The 12,617-nt window shown below is 35.2% G+C and overlaps 1 pseudogene; it reads right to left on the reverse strand.

Annotated features, from left to right (window-relative positions):
• Positions 1-220: 220 nt before the first annotated feature.
• Positions 221-12,338, reverse strand: LOC116133956 (annotated as a pseudogene).
• Between the last annotated feature and the right edge of the window lie 279 nt (positions 12,339-12,617).

Consider the following 12,617-nt stretch of genomic DNA (forward strand, 5'->3'; position numbering starts at 1 on the left):
AAACTTTTAGACACACCCAAGACGCGGCCACTTTGTTACATCAGTTGATCTGTGTTAGTAAGCAACAAAATATAGAATGCCATCAAGTTTAAGAAAATTATGAGCATGCCAACACAAACAAAAGGAATGAAAACGTGACCAAACAGCCACTTGATTTTTAAATTGGATTAGCCATAACTACAATTGATTTGTGATTCTAGTCGTCACAAGTCATTGAAAGTCGTTTTTTTGATACATTTTTCTGAGTTTACGGGAAAATGAAGCAGCTAATACATTGGAAATTTGGCCCTTGTCTTCTCAAATACTTGTTCTGCAATTTCAGCATCAGTACCATCGGCTTTTTTGATCTCCAAGTTAGCCTTCTGATAAAACCCAGTACCTCTCAAAGCATCAGAAATGAAATCATTAAAACCAATTGCTATAGCAGCTTCAGCCTTGGCTCCATAAACCAATCTCTTTAAGTAAAAAATAGAAAGAGAATCAAAATTTTATTCAATATAAGGTGCAACTTTTAGGATCAAAGAAATGAAAAGGGATTATTTGATAATTGAACCTTAATCCTTGACAGGTGAATGGCACCAAAGCACATTGGACAAGGCTCACAGGAGCTATATATTTCACACTCAGAAAAGCCCAATTTGATTGACCTTTTTGCATGCCTGAGAAAGAGAGAGAGATCCAACCAAGAATTAGAACCAAGTGCATAAGGTGGAAAAAGACGATATATTCAGTGTAAATGCAAGTTTGAAGTCAAAACAATACATATCAAGATGTCTGCACCAGCATATTAAACCCAGAAAATATAACTCAACATTTGTTGAGTGTGTGTTTTATATAATTGCAATTCCAAGCATTGGGAGAGACCAGAACCACGCTGATAGCCAGAAATATGCAAATGAGTTTAGCAAATCGTGGTCCACATACAGAAAGCAAATCCAAATTTTTTTATCTAATGACATAACGGTTCCGCCAAAAGTTCATTAATTTTCAGTTCCAACAATATTTCTTTCAGTTCAGTGCAATTAGACAAATCAGACACAGAATATGAAGATTTTTTTAGCCTAACCTCTCTAATAGCTGTAACCTCTGCATGTGCAGTAGGGTCAGTGTTCTTCAAAACCATGTTGTGACAGCTCACAACTACTTCCTCATTACAAACAACTGCACCAAATGGACCTCCGTCTCCACATTCAACCCCTTTATATGCTTCTTCAACTGCTCGTCTTAAGAATTTGTGATCTCTATCCTGTACAGCTGGTTGAATGATGAACAAAAATGAATCCATGACATAGCATACTTACATCAAGTAGACTTACACAAGAAAGTCTCACATCTTCAATTCCACTAAGCACAAAGTTTATACTTTGATAATGATGAGAACCATCTATGATCAAATTAAACGAGCAGTAGAAAACAGGTATACATATTGAATAGACTGTCATGTTCTAAAAATACCCAATTGAGAAACTATGATGCAGACTAGTGAATACTAACAGGAACAGTTTAACAGTGAGGATAAAAACTCTTAAGACATCAAACCATGGCAATTATAGAAAGCATGAGAAGAGGCTTCGAATATTACTTTTTTTTTCTTTATCAGACAAGGCACAAGTTTGGCTTACCTTCAGGATGACCAGGAAAAGCGGAAGCCACAACAATGTTTCCATCTTTAGTTTCAACCACTGATTGACAAATAAGAAATACAACATGTAAATCACTCAAATTAATGAACAACGACAAGAAAGATTAACATTGCTGACTACTTCTATACAAACCAATTTAACTTGAATTGCTATCAAAGGGCAAAACTACAGCTAGATGGGAAAAAAAAAAGAAAAAAAAAAAAAAGGAAGAAATATTGGGAAAGGGAAAAGAATCATTTGCAAGCAACAACACCATAGAAGACATCAGTGCGACATTATTACAGAATCAACTTCACATTCCAATCTCTACGACAACTCAATTACCATCCATTGTCTGGTATAATTGTCAGAGCTGGATTTTAATCCACATGTTTCTTAGTTGAATAGCATATTTGTGATCATTATCAGCCATATGCGCAAGTTCAACAAATCCTACAATTCTTCTTCAATGAATATTTTAAGAAAAATGTTCCTAAAGACATAGAGAGGAAGAAACAATACGTGAACATATTTCAAGAAAAAAATACTTGTAGCAATTCTATGGGTGCCCGTGCACTCAAGAACAAACTCTACACATGCTTTAAAAGAGAAAAAATGGAAGGTTGCTTTTAAAGTAAAACAGAAAGAAAAAAAATAACCAAATTTAGGACTTCATGTTTTTATCAGTTTTGTCTATATGCATATAAACCACCGACTTTTCAGCAAAAATAAAATAAGAAAACATAACAAAGGGACCCATTAAAAAAAAATTGGAATGATAGTAAAAGGTCCAACTTTCTGAAAAATGCATATCCATAACAAAATCTCCATCACAGTCAAAACACACAGGCACAAAACAAATCCATCAGTAAACTTGCTAAAACAACTATATCTCATCCTTAAGGCATAAACAGACAAAACAAAAATGAGAAGAAGGTTACAATCAGCATCCTCCATTATGAAAATAGTGAATTGGGAAACAGAGAAAAGGGGAGTCACGAAATTGGTGTAAAAAAAGAAGAAGAAGGTTATTTATAATTGATTTGCAAAAGATTAATATTAACAGTTATTAGATAAAAATTAGAATTGATTCTTTTATATACTTCCGAAATAATAATAGTGGAGGAGACAAGAATGAAACACGTGAAATATCAAATTGCTTTTTTAGATCTTATTACAATCTTGGTGGCCAAGAAATTTTTAGTGGAGTAGCTATTAACATGGTGAGAAATACTTAGTGAAGTTGCAATTATTTTATTTGGTCATAAATAATTACATTATATTAAATGTTTTCACTATATCAATATAATGAATGATGGCCGTATATGGCCCTTCGTGCGTCGAAAAAGCCAGAAATGGCCATGTATCACAAATCCATGGCCTTTTGACGGCTAGATCTATGGCCATTTCACAGCCAAAACTTTGGTCGTGAAATGTCACAGCCAAAGATCTAGCCTTTTCACATCCAAATCTATGGCGGTTTCATGGCCACATCTTTGACCATGAAACGACCATAGAAATGCCAGATTTGGTTGTTTTTGGCCATGGATATGTGATCTATGGTGGGAAAAGGCCTTACGGTGCACGACTAATCAGATCCCTGTCGTGCACAATTACGGTTACTAACGCCAGCGGTCGACGATGGTAAGTCACGGCCGGTGGTGGTCTTCGATGGCTAAGAGTATTTTGTTAACTTTTAAACTTTTAAACTTTTAAACTTTTTTGTGACTGGGGTGTTTTAGCTAATTTCTCAAATGAAGAGGCGTTGGGTAATTGTTATTTGGTAGACATTTGAGGGCAATTGTGTCCGAAATGGTTTTTAATTAAGGGCAAAATGAGAAGAAAAATTATATTACCCCGGTAATGTTTTAATAACTGCCTCTAGCAAGGTAATAAGATTACCCCCCACATTACCAATAGTAACCACTATTTGCAATAAAAGATTAACATAATATTTTATTACGTGCAAACCAAACACAAGAATCTTGCAAAATAAATAAATATTACTCCCGTTATCTTATTTACCCCCGATCCAAACAACCCCTGAAGATTACTAAAAATGTTTAGGGAAATGTATTTGGTTAGGTGGAATAAATTGGTGATATGTTTGGTTGGGAGGAATTTATTGGTTGGTATGTTATATAGATTACTAAATTATCCTCATTTTTAAATATTAATATAATATTATTAATATTGAGATTATTTTAACCCCCTATATTTCAAAATTTAGTTAACACACCCCCATAATAAAGGTTTAAAAATTAACAAAAGACCCCAACCACCTAAGCCACTGTCGCGCTAGAATGGCACACGATTGATCGAATATGGCCGAACGTGCACCGCTATGACTGTTTTTGCCAAATCCATGGCTATTAACGGCCATAGACGTGGCTGTTAAGGGCCATCGATCTGGCTGTTTTCGGCTAAATCGGCGCACAACCAACTTGATATGACCGATCGTGTACCATTCCGACGCCAGCCAAAATTGGTGGCTGATGATCGACAATTGGCGATGGTAGCCAGATCTGACCACCACCCTTAGGTAATTTTTTTTTTAATCCAAGGGTATTTATATCCTAAAAACTTTGTATATAAGGATAAAATAATCCATGAATATATTTGTATATAGTTTTCAAAATAAAGGCATTATTGTTGAAAAATATTAATAGATAAGGTAAAATTATAGCAAAAATAAGATTATCAAATAATCCTAAAATACTTAAGAAAATGGAGGTAATCAGATTACCTCCTGTATAACTAAAAATAATTATTATTGGTTTTAGAAGATTACCGAAATCTTATATTACTTGATAACCAAATGTGGTGATCACATTATATAAGATGACATTACCGCAGTAACAGGGGATTACCCCCAACCAAACACGGCCGAACTTTCTCAAATTATCCTCCATCATTCTACTCAATTAGTTTAAACTTTAGCATAAAAAAGAAGTTTTTCATATCCCATAACAAAATTTTAATTTAAAGTTGTTTAGAATTGATTTGCAAAAGATTAAGATTCTCAGTGATAGTTATTAGATAAAAATTAGAATTGATTCTTTTATATATTTCCAAAACAATAATAATGGAGGGGACAAGAATGAAACATGTGAAATATCAAATTACTTTTTTAGATCTTATTACAATCTTGGTGGCCAAGAAATTTGCAGTGGAGTAGCTATTAACACACTTAGTGAAGTTGCAATTATTTTATTTGGTCATAGATAATTACATTATATTACATGTTTTCACTATATCAATACGATGAATGATGTCATTTCATTAATTGTTGATGCTTGATTTTGACACCAATGACTTTGCATGTGTAAAGTGCTAAGAAATCACACGTGAGTTGATTATAGTGTGTGGGTGAGGTACGGTGAGTACTGTAGCTTGCAAAGACATAAACGTGAAGTTGACAAGATGATTTTTATAGTGGTTCAAATGCTTAAAGCGAATCCTACATCCACTGTGTTCGTTTATATAAAGATTACTTTTTGATCGTTAGACAAGCTGACAAGAGGTCGCAAACTGCGATCTGGGATTACAAGTGTTTGGTGTTCTAAGTGTTCTTAGAGAATGTCAAGCCGGTCTCTTTCTAGTAGTGTGTCTTTGCTATTTTCTTTGTTGGATGCATGAATGTGTAACTTCTATTATATGAGGGGGAGCTGCCTATTTATACCCATTTAGCTCAAGGTAATGATTATACTTTTGTAAGTGACCTAGTGTTGTAATATCCAAGATGTCAAAGGTATGTTCCCAACTCAAAATAGTCTTTTAGATGTTAATTTTATGTTAAAAAATATAAAATCTAACTAAGGGAAAAATAGTCAATTCATTTGGAACGGTATGAATCAATTATCCATAAAAGGGTATTAGGGGCAAAATAGTCATTTTGCCTATGGATAAGCATTGCAAAAGTCAGGGATGAGTAGACTTAATTGCATTTAATGGCATTAATTAAGTAATAATTATGTTTAGTATCAAATGGTCAAAATGCCCTTATACGAAGAACTAAGGACTTATGAGTTATACAATTAAAATATTTGGGCTAATAGCATAATTTTGGAAAATTAATGAAATATTTTCCTATAAATGAGAGGAAATTCATTCAACCCAAGAAAGATATCATTTCTTCAACCTTTCTTCCATTTTCTCTCAAATCTTCCATTTTCTCTCAAATCTTCCATGAAACAAGCTTTCTCTCTCTAAGTTTTAAAGGAGTTTTGCATAATTTTTCAAGAAGAACAAGATAAGAGCCTTGGATCTTCAAATTGAAGGGTTTAAGGTAAGGATTGAAAACCCTAGTTTTGATGTGATTTGAAGATTTGAGATAGATGTTAAGGTATAATGTTATATATGTAGGATTAAGGTGTAAAAGAAAATAAAGGCAAAGGATTTGGTAGGGGAATTCTTTAAAAAGGTAAGGAAGAACCTCCCATGACTTTAGGGATTAAGCTCTGGTTTGTAGATTTTAATGAAACCTTAAATTAAGGCTTTAAGACATAGAATTATTTGATGGCAAGTGTAGTTGAACTCATTAATTTTATTTATTGCCTTGAATTCATTATAAATGAAGTTATTGCCATTTATGTTTTATGAGTTATGTTTAATTGTGGAAAATAAAGTATTGATGTTGATTGTGGCAAAACTTGTAGCATTGGAGGCCACATGGTGTTGAATGGTTGTTATTAGAAGAAATGTTTTAAAACCCGACCTGACCCGGCCGGTTTGTCTCAGCCAGCCAGCCAGCCGGGTCGGGTAAGCCTTAAACTCGACATAATTAGCTTGCCCAATTTCACTCGCGGTTGGACCGGTGTACTGTAGCACCCGCTGGTCCAACCGTTATTTTTATAGAAACTGGGTCAGCTAAAATGCTAAATTTAAAAATTTAAAAAGTAAAAATATTAATTAAACCCATATTATATAAAAATTAAACATTAAACCCCCCATCCCAAAGCAAATATCAAGTTATCAATGATTTCCCCCCCATTTTCACGCCACTTCCTCACTTTTGGTCTAAAAGATTTCATCATCCACCGAAGTCTCCCCTTCACCATCGAATCTAGTCGCTTCAGCCTTCACCGTCAATTGCATAGTTCATCATCAGCTGGGGTACCGCGAATCTCCTCCCATTCTGCGATCTCTTCTTTGTCCTCTCTTCACTCTTCTTCACCGTCGATCTGCTCTGTTCATCCGTCATCGTCGATCTCGGAGCTACACCGTCGTTCTCGTCTTTTTCTTGCTCAGGAACTATTGCCAGTCGTGATCTTTTCTTCGTTCTCGTCGTTCGCGTCTTCTGCTCTGTTCATCTGTCACAGTCGAGGTCCAACTCTCCGATAGTCAATGGCAGCTCATCTTCACCAGCACCAAGTAACCATTTTTTCACATTGATTTGTGTTTGCATTTTTTAATGTGATGGCTTGGTCTCTGTTTGGTTGCCAAGAAATGGTAGAACAAAAAAAATAATTTTTTTGGTTAAGCTAAGCAAGTAAGGATTAGGGTCATTTAGTGCTTGATTAGAAGAGAAATTGTGATTTCAAGTTACCTTCTGGTTATAGGTGAAACATTTATGCTTAGTTTGTGCCTACCTACTTGGTTTTATATAAAATTATTGAAGCTTTATAGTTTCCTCTTTATCACTACTAATCTGCAAAGGTCTTATTATCTCCATGTGTTTGAATAAGTTGTTCTTACATATCATATATCTTGTGGATTAATGTAAAACTTGAGATGTAATGTTTAACTGCTTGAGGATACAGTTGGTGTTAGAATTGAAGATTAATGTGAACGAGAGCATGACTGTTAGTCAAGGCCCAATTGAACCTTTAGTTGATGCATTTTCTTCTTGTTTGAAAGAGAAAAAAACCTACTTTATAAGAATTATGATTTGGCATTCTGCAAATGGAAGTGGTTGATGTTTTTACTGTTGTGCTATTGTATGTGGCAAATGTGATGCTTCCTGAAGTCTTATTTTGACATCAAAGTTTAGGATTCCTAACTGCAATCTTGTTGTTTACTTATAGTGACAATCTAATGTTATTTTTGCTTGCTATTTTCTGATTAATAATTTTTCATATTTCAGGAGTTGTTATAAGAAAATTACATATAATCCTATTGATTATGAGAGTATTGATAAAACTGAATGGTGGATAGTTGATGAGGAAGAGGAGGTTGGTGAGCTTAATTATGATGAATTGGAACAATCGTTATATGGAGAATGAGCTATTCCTATAGATGGTGGTGATCACCCTTCTTATTATGACTCAACAGATGCCTCAGAAGGTTATTTACAATTTTTTAAGCAATTTCAATTTGGTAGTAGCTAGTTTATATTCAATTAGTTTAAATGGGAAGATTTAACTTATGGTTTTCCTTTTTTTCTAGAATTTTTTATAGGTGATGTCTCTGATGTTAATAATGATGACGATCATCTATCAGGTGGTGTGTGAATTGTGAATTTTAATTGAGGATGGAATGATGGATTGAAGACCATTGGGTGAAGATCATGTTTTTGTTAGAATATTGAAGTGTTGACTTGAAAGTTGAAACAACTATTATGTGATTTTTCTTCCTTCATTCTGTTATTTTGATTTTTAATTTGTTGTATTATTGATGTAATGATGTTTGATGATGCTTTGCTAATGACTTTTTATTCTGGAGTTTATGATTTGGAGCCAAATTTTGGAAATTTGCATTCTGTGAACAGTACTTTGGTTGACGTCATCATGCTAACATCAGCATGATGACATCACCGGTTGAACCAGTCCACCTGGGACCCGGCCACCTTGCCGGGTTTTGTCCCGGGTCGGTTTTTAAAACATTGATTAGAAGTGTTGATGTGTTGTTTGCATTAGCTTACAATGTTATAATAATAATTAATGATTATGGGAATGAGATTTTACACTTCCTTTAAGATGTGAAAGACTATTAAGGGGAGGTTTATTTGATGCATAAGTTGACCTATTGGTTAATCATCAATAGGAATTGATGTGGCATAGTTTAATATGAAAAATTCAGATTTGGTAAGTTTAGGGGTTATGTTAAACATGCTTCAGTATTTCGATCATAACTTGAGTTATAGAAATCGAAATGAGATGATTCTTGAAGCACTAGAAATTTAAGACATCGCCCTATAACTTTTATATTTAGGCCAAGAGAAAATTCATTTAGCAAATGGATGGAAAATGGCCTGAAGAATAAGCTTCTAGTTATTAAAGTTTAAGATTTAACATAATTAATTCTTACGATTATGAATTGATTATGTATTGATGTGATTAAGCCATGTACTAATGTTTACCCATTAGTTAGATGATCTTTGAAATATATACATGGTCATGATGTCAATGCATGATTAATGTTATGAAATGGCATGAAGATGCAATGTAATACATGTTTTAAGATGATGTATTTGAGCAAGAGGTAATGTAAATGGATTGATAATCCATAGATGAATTAAAAGTATTAAGCTCACTAAAATATGTATTTACATGCCATAAGTGTTAGAGATGCATATAGACATGATGGAAAATGCGTAAGCATATCCTCTATATCGGTTGAGGAAAGATGAATATGTGCTTTAGATGCTAAATAACGCGTAAGCACACCTCCCGATGATATGCGCTCTATATGAATTTGAGGCTAGATGATATGAAGTGCTTAAGACGCTAAGAAAAGTCCGATCGGCTATACGTTAGATGCTTCATATGCATTTAGTTGCATTACATGAGTTATGATGTTATTTACATCATGAGATGATTTATACTCATGTTAGATGATATTTAGATGTTATGTCATAACATGTAATGTGTGTGTACTATGTTTACATACTTATTTGTATAAGTATGCATTAATGTTTATGTAGCTATGGGATAAAATGATGAAAAGCATATGAATTAGTAAAAAAAAGGGAAGTCTACCTAGATGTAAAAGATAAGTGGTGTGTTAACAAATATGTTTAAATGAAGGTCAAATAGCATATTTAGAATAAAATGGATCATTCTTTACTAAGCAATTAGCGCTCACCCTTTCATTGTTTATTGCTTTGTAGGTAGACCAGAAGCGAAGGATGCTAGAGACAGTGGGGCTACACGTGAAGGGAGATGATTTATTGTCATCTTGATGTTTTTATCTTGATGTAAATAATGTAAATGATAAATGTTTGTGAAACACCTGTGGAAGCTTTCACCCTATAAATATGTTTTGATTGTGTAATTTCCAGATAAATTCAAGTTTTTGAAATTATAAGTTTGGATCTTGCATGACATCTTATATGAATGTTTTGGATATTATTATTATTATTATCGTTACATAGGTTTTTCTAAATACAACTCATTCTCCAAGCATGTATCCCCCAGATTCTCATTGAGGGATATTCAGAGGATACCTAATTGGAGAGGGGTTTTACAGGTGTCATGTAGATCTCTCCTGCCTTCCCATTCTTTGAGAACTCAAAGAATATCCTTAAATTAAATGGGGCTTGGACAAGTGTGCGAACCAAATTCACTTAGGCACAAATTCTTGAGTTGGTTTGGGTCTGTGACAACTATATTCCTTTTGCCTTTGGAGACGTATCATGTTCTAAATGTTAGAATGCTTTCCTAGATTCTGATTGGTGATTGATGGTGTCAACATATGCCAACCCTTATTTTAGGCATAACAGAAGCTCCCCAGTTCTTGAGATTCAAAGTGTTGGATTTCGAGAACTTCATGATTGTGTTGTAACCTGATTTGGCTGGTCTTAGAGATGTGCACCCGATCTAAGAGTTGGGGTGACCATGTTGAGATGACCTGAGGCTGGTCATTGAGAATTGAAAGATGATCGCTACCTGCAATCTGAAAGATTTATCTTGATCCATAAGTTAATGGCTGATCGTGACTTACGATCTAAGAGCTTGGGAATGATCTAAAGCTGATCGTTAATTAAGAACTAGTTATCTAAGCTTGATCGTATTCTGAGATCACTGAAAGTGTTATGAATTCTAGTCGTTTCCCATGATCTAAAAAACTTGGATTTTTCCATGGCTAGAACTTTTGAACGATCTGAGTTGGTGTTTGTTTTTGGCGATTAGCATTGATGCGTCTTTTGAATGACCTTATCAGATATTTTTTGTCACATTGACAACTGGTATAGCAATAAAGTATTCTTTTTTCTGACAAAAGCGATATTGTGCGCATTAAATGTTAGCCATGAACATTAAATGCTAGCCATGCTAAAACGACATTCCTTGGGGCGCATTTGATGCAGTTGAGATGATTACGCTAGCGATTTTAATTCTCGATGGGAGTTGTCATCGGTTGATTTCTAGCAAAACATGGGGGTCACTCTTTCCATGGATTGATGACACGTAGTTGGGATCAACAGTCAAAGATTTGTTCCTGTCCAAATTTTTCCTTAAACGTAGTCTTTCCACCCTAAAACCCTAAATTTGCCCTACATTCAGAAAACTAAAAAATTTTTCTTTGAAAACTCTAGTTTTTTTTTTCCTCTCCAAAAAACTCTACCTTCTCATTCCGTTGATTCAAACTCAATGCTACTTTAGAATACCTCCCTTCGACGATTGTTAGGTAAAAGCCTTCTTCTCTTTTACTCATTTTTCACACTTTTTTAGTATTTTTACAGTCACAGTGGTTCATGGGTATCTGGTGAGGTAGATAAAAAGTGTTTTCTAGGTTGTACATGATTGATTCACCAGAAAGCTTTGAAAATTTAGGGTAAAGAATCCTGGTGGGTCTTTTTAGGAGTTTTTAGGGTTAGTGATAGCATATCAGTCATGGGTAGACCCTTTGAGTCTTCTTCTGAGTCATCCTTCGAGGTTGATTATTCAGAGTTTGAATCCCGCTTGGTTGTCATCCCTTTATAGATGGTAGAGCCAGTAGAATACCCAAGTGGTTACCGGAGTGAGTGGACACCAAGAGCTAAAATGCGAAAGCCTAGTGAAGAGGACACCGCCAAACCTGGTACCTCGGTTATAGGACTTGGAAACCTGAAATACGTTGGTCCACGATCACTAGAGAAGAGCCTCAGGAGATCACTAGAGAAGAGCCTCAGGAGATCACAAATTAGTATGCGATCACATCTGAATTTGTACAAAAAAAGAGTTTTTACAGCTCAAGAGCCTCCCAAGGGAATGGTCACAATCTCCGAAGTGATTTTCAAGAGGTTCCTCTCCACACCCCACCCCCCCCCCCCCCCCCTCGATAGATACTAGACCACTTTGGGGTCATGCCATTCCAAATGATCCTGAATGGGTACATCATGACAATGGCGATGTAAATTTTGTTTTGCGAGCACAACCTGGGAGACCTACGGCGCTGGAGCTTGCATGTGCCTACATGCTAAAGAAGAGCAAGGACAAGGACTCAAACTATCTCTCCAAGTGATTATCGATTGAAGGAGGATTATTTGGTTATCCCAATTATGAGGGACATTATGAAACCAAATACTTTTTCCTTGAGTACGATGAGTTTTGTACTTTTCAGAACCCAAGTAGGTTTCCCTTTTTGTTTGGGTTCTTCCTTTTCCCTTTCTCTTTGTCTGATCGTTGACTAATGACCTTCTTTGTTGTGTAGGAAACAAAGTGACTAAATTGTGACTATTAGAGGATCACAGTCATATTCAAACTTTTGGTCGCTTCTCGGAGGAATTCTGCGACATGAAGCTACTTGTAATGACCGAGAATCTTTGGAAGCACGGGTTCTTTGTTGCGGAGGCATTTCTTGACCCTTCAGCTTATAAGTTTTCCTCTTTTCCGAATACTTAATTTTTTGTTTATCCTTTTATGTTGTTCACTGATCGCATTACTTTTTTCCTAATGTAGCGATGCAACCAAGAAGAATCAAGAGAACAACGAGGATTACATTCCCTAGATTATTCAGGGAGTCCAAGGCTAAGGAGAGTCTAGGCAATGTCCTTGTAGCGAGGACTCAGCTAGTGCTGAGAAACGCCTGGAAGAGAAGTGACCTGCTGAAGCTTCTCAACCTCGGGTTGAGCTT

The sequence above is a fragment of the Pistacia vera genome, unplaced genomic scaffold, assembly GCF_008641045.1.
Source record: "Pistacia vera cultivar Batoury unplaced genomic scaffold, PisVer_v2 Contig108, whole genome shotgun sequence".
Taxonomy (NCBI): domain Eukaryota; kingdom Viridiplantae; phylum Streptophyta; class Magnoliopsida; order Sapindales; family Anacardiaceae; genus Pistacia; species Pistacia vera.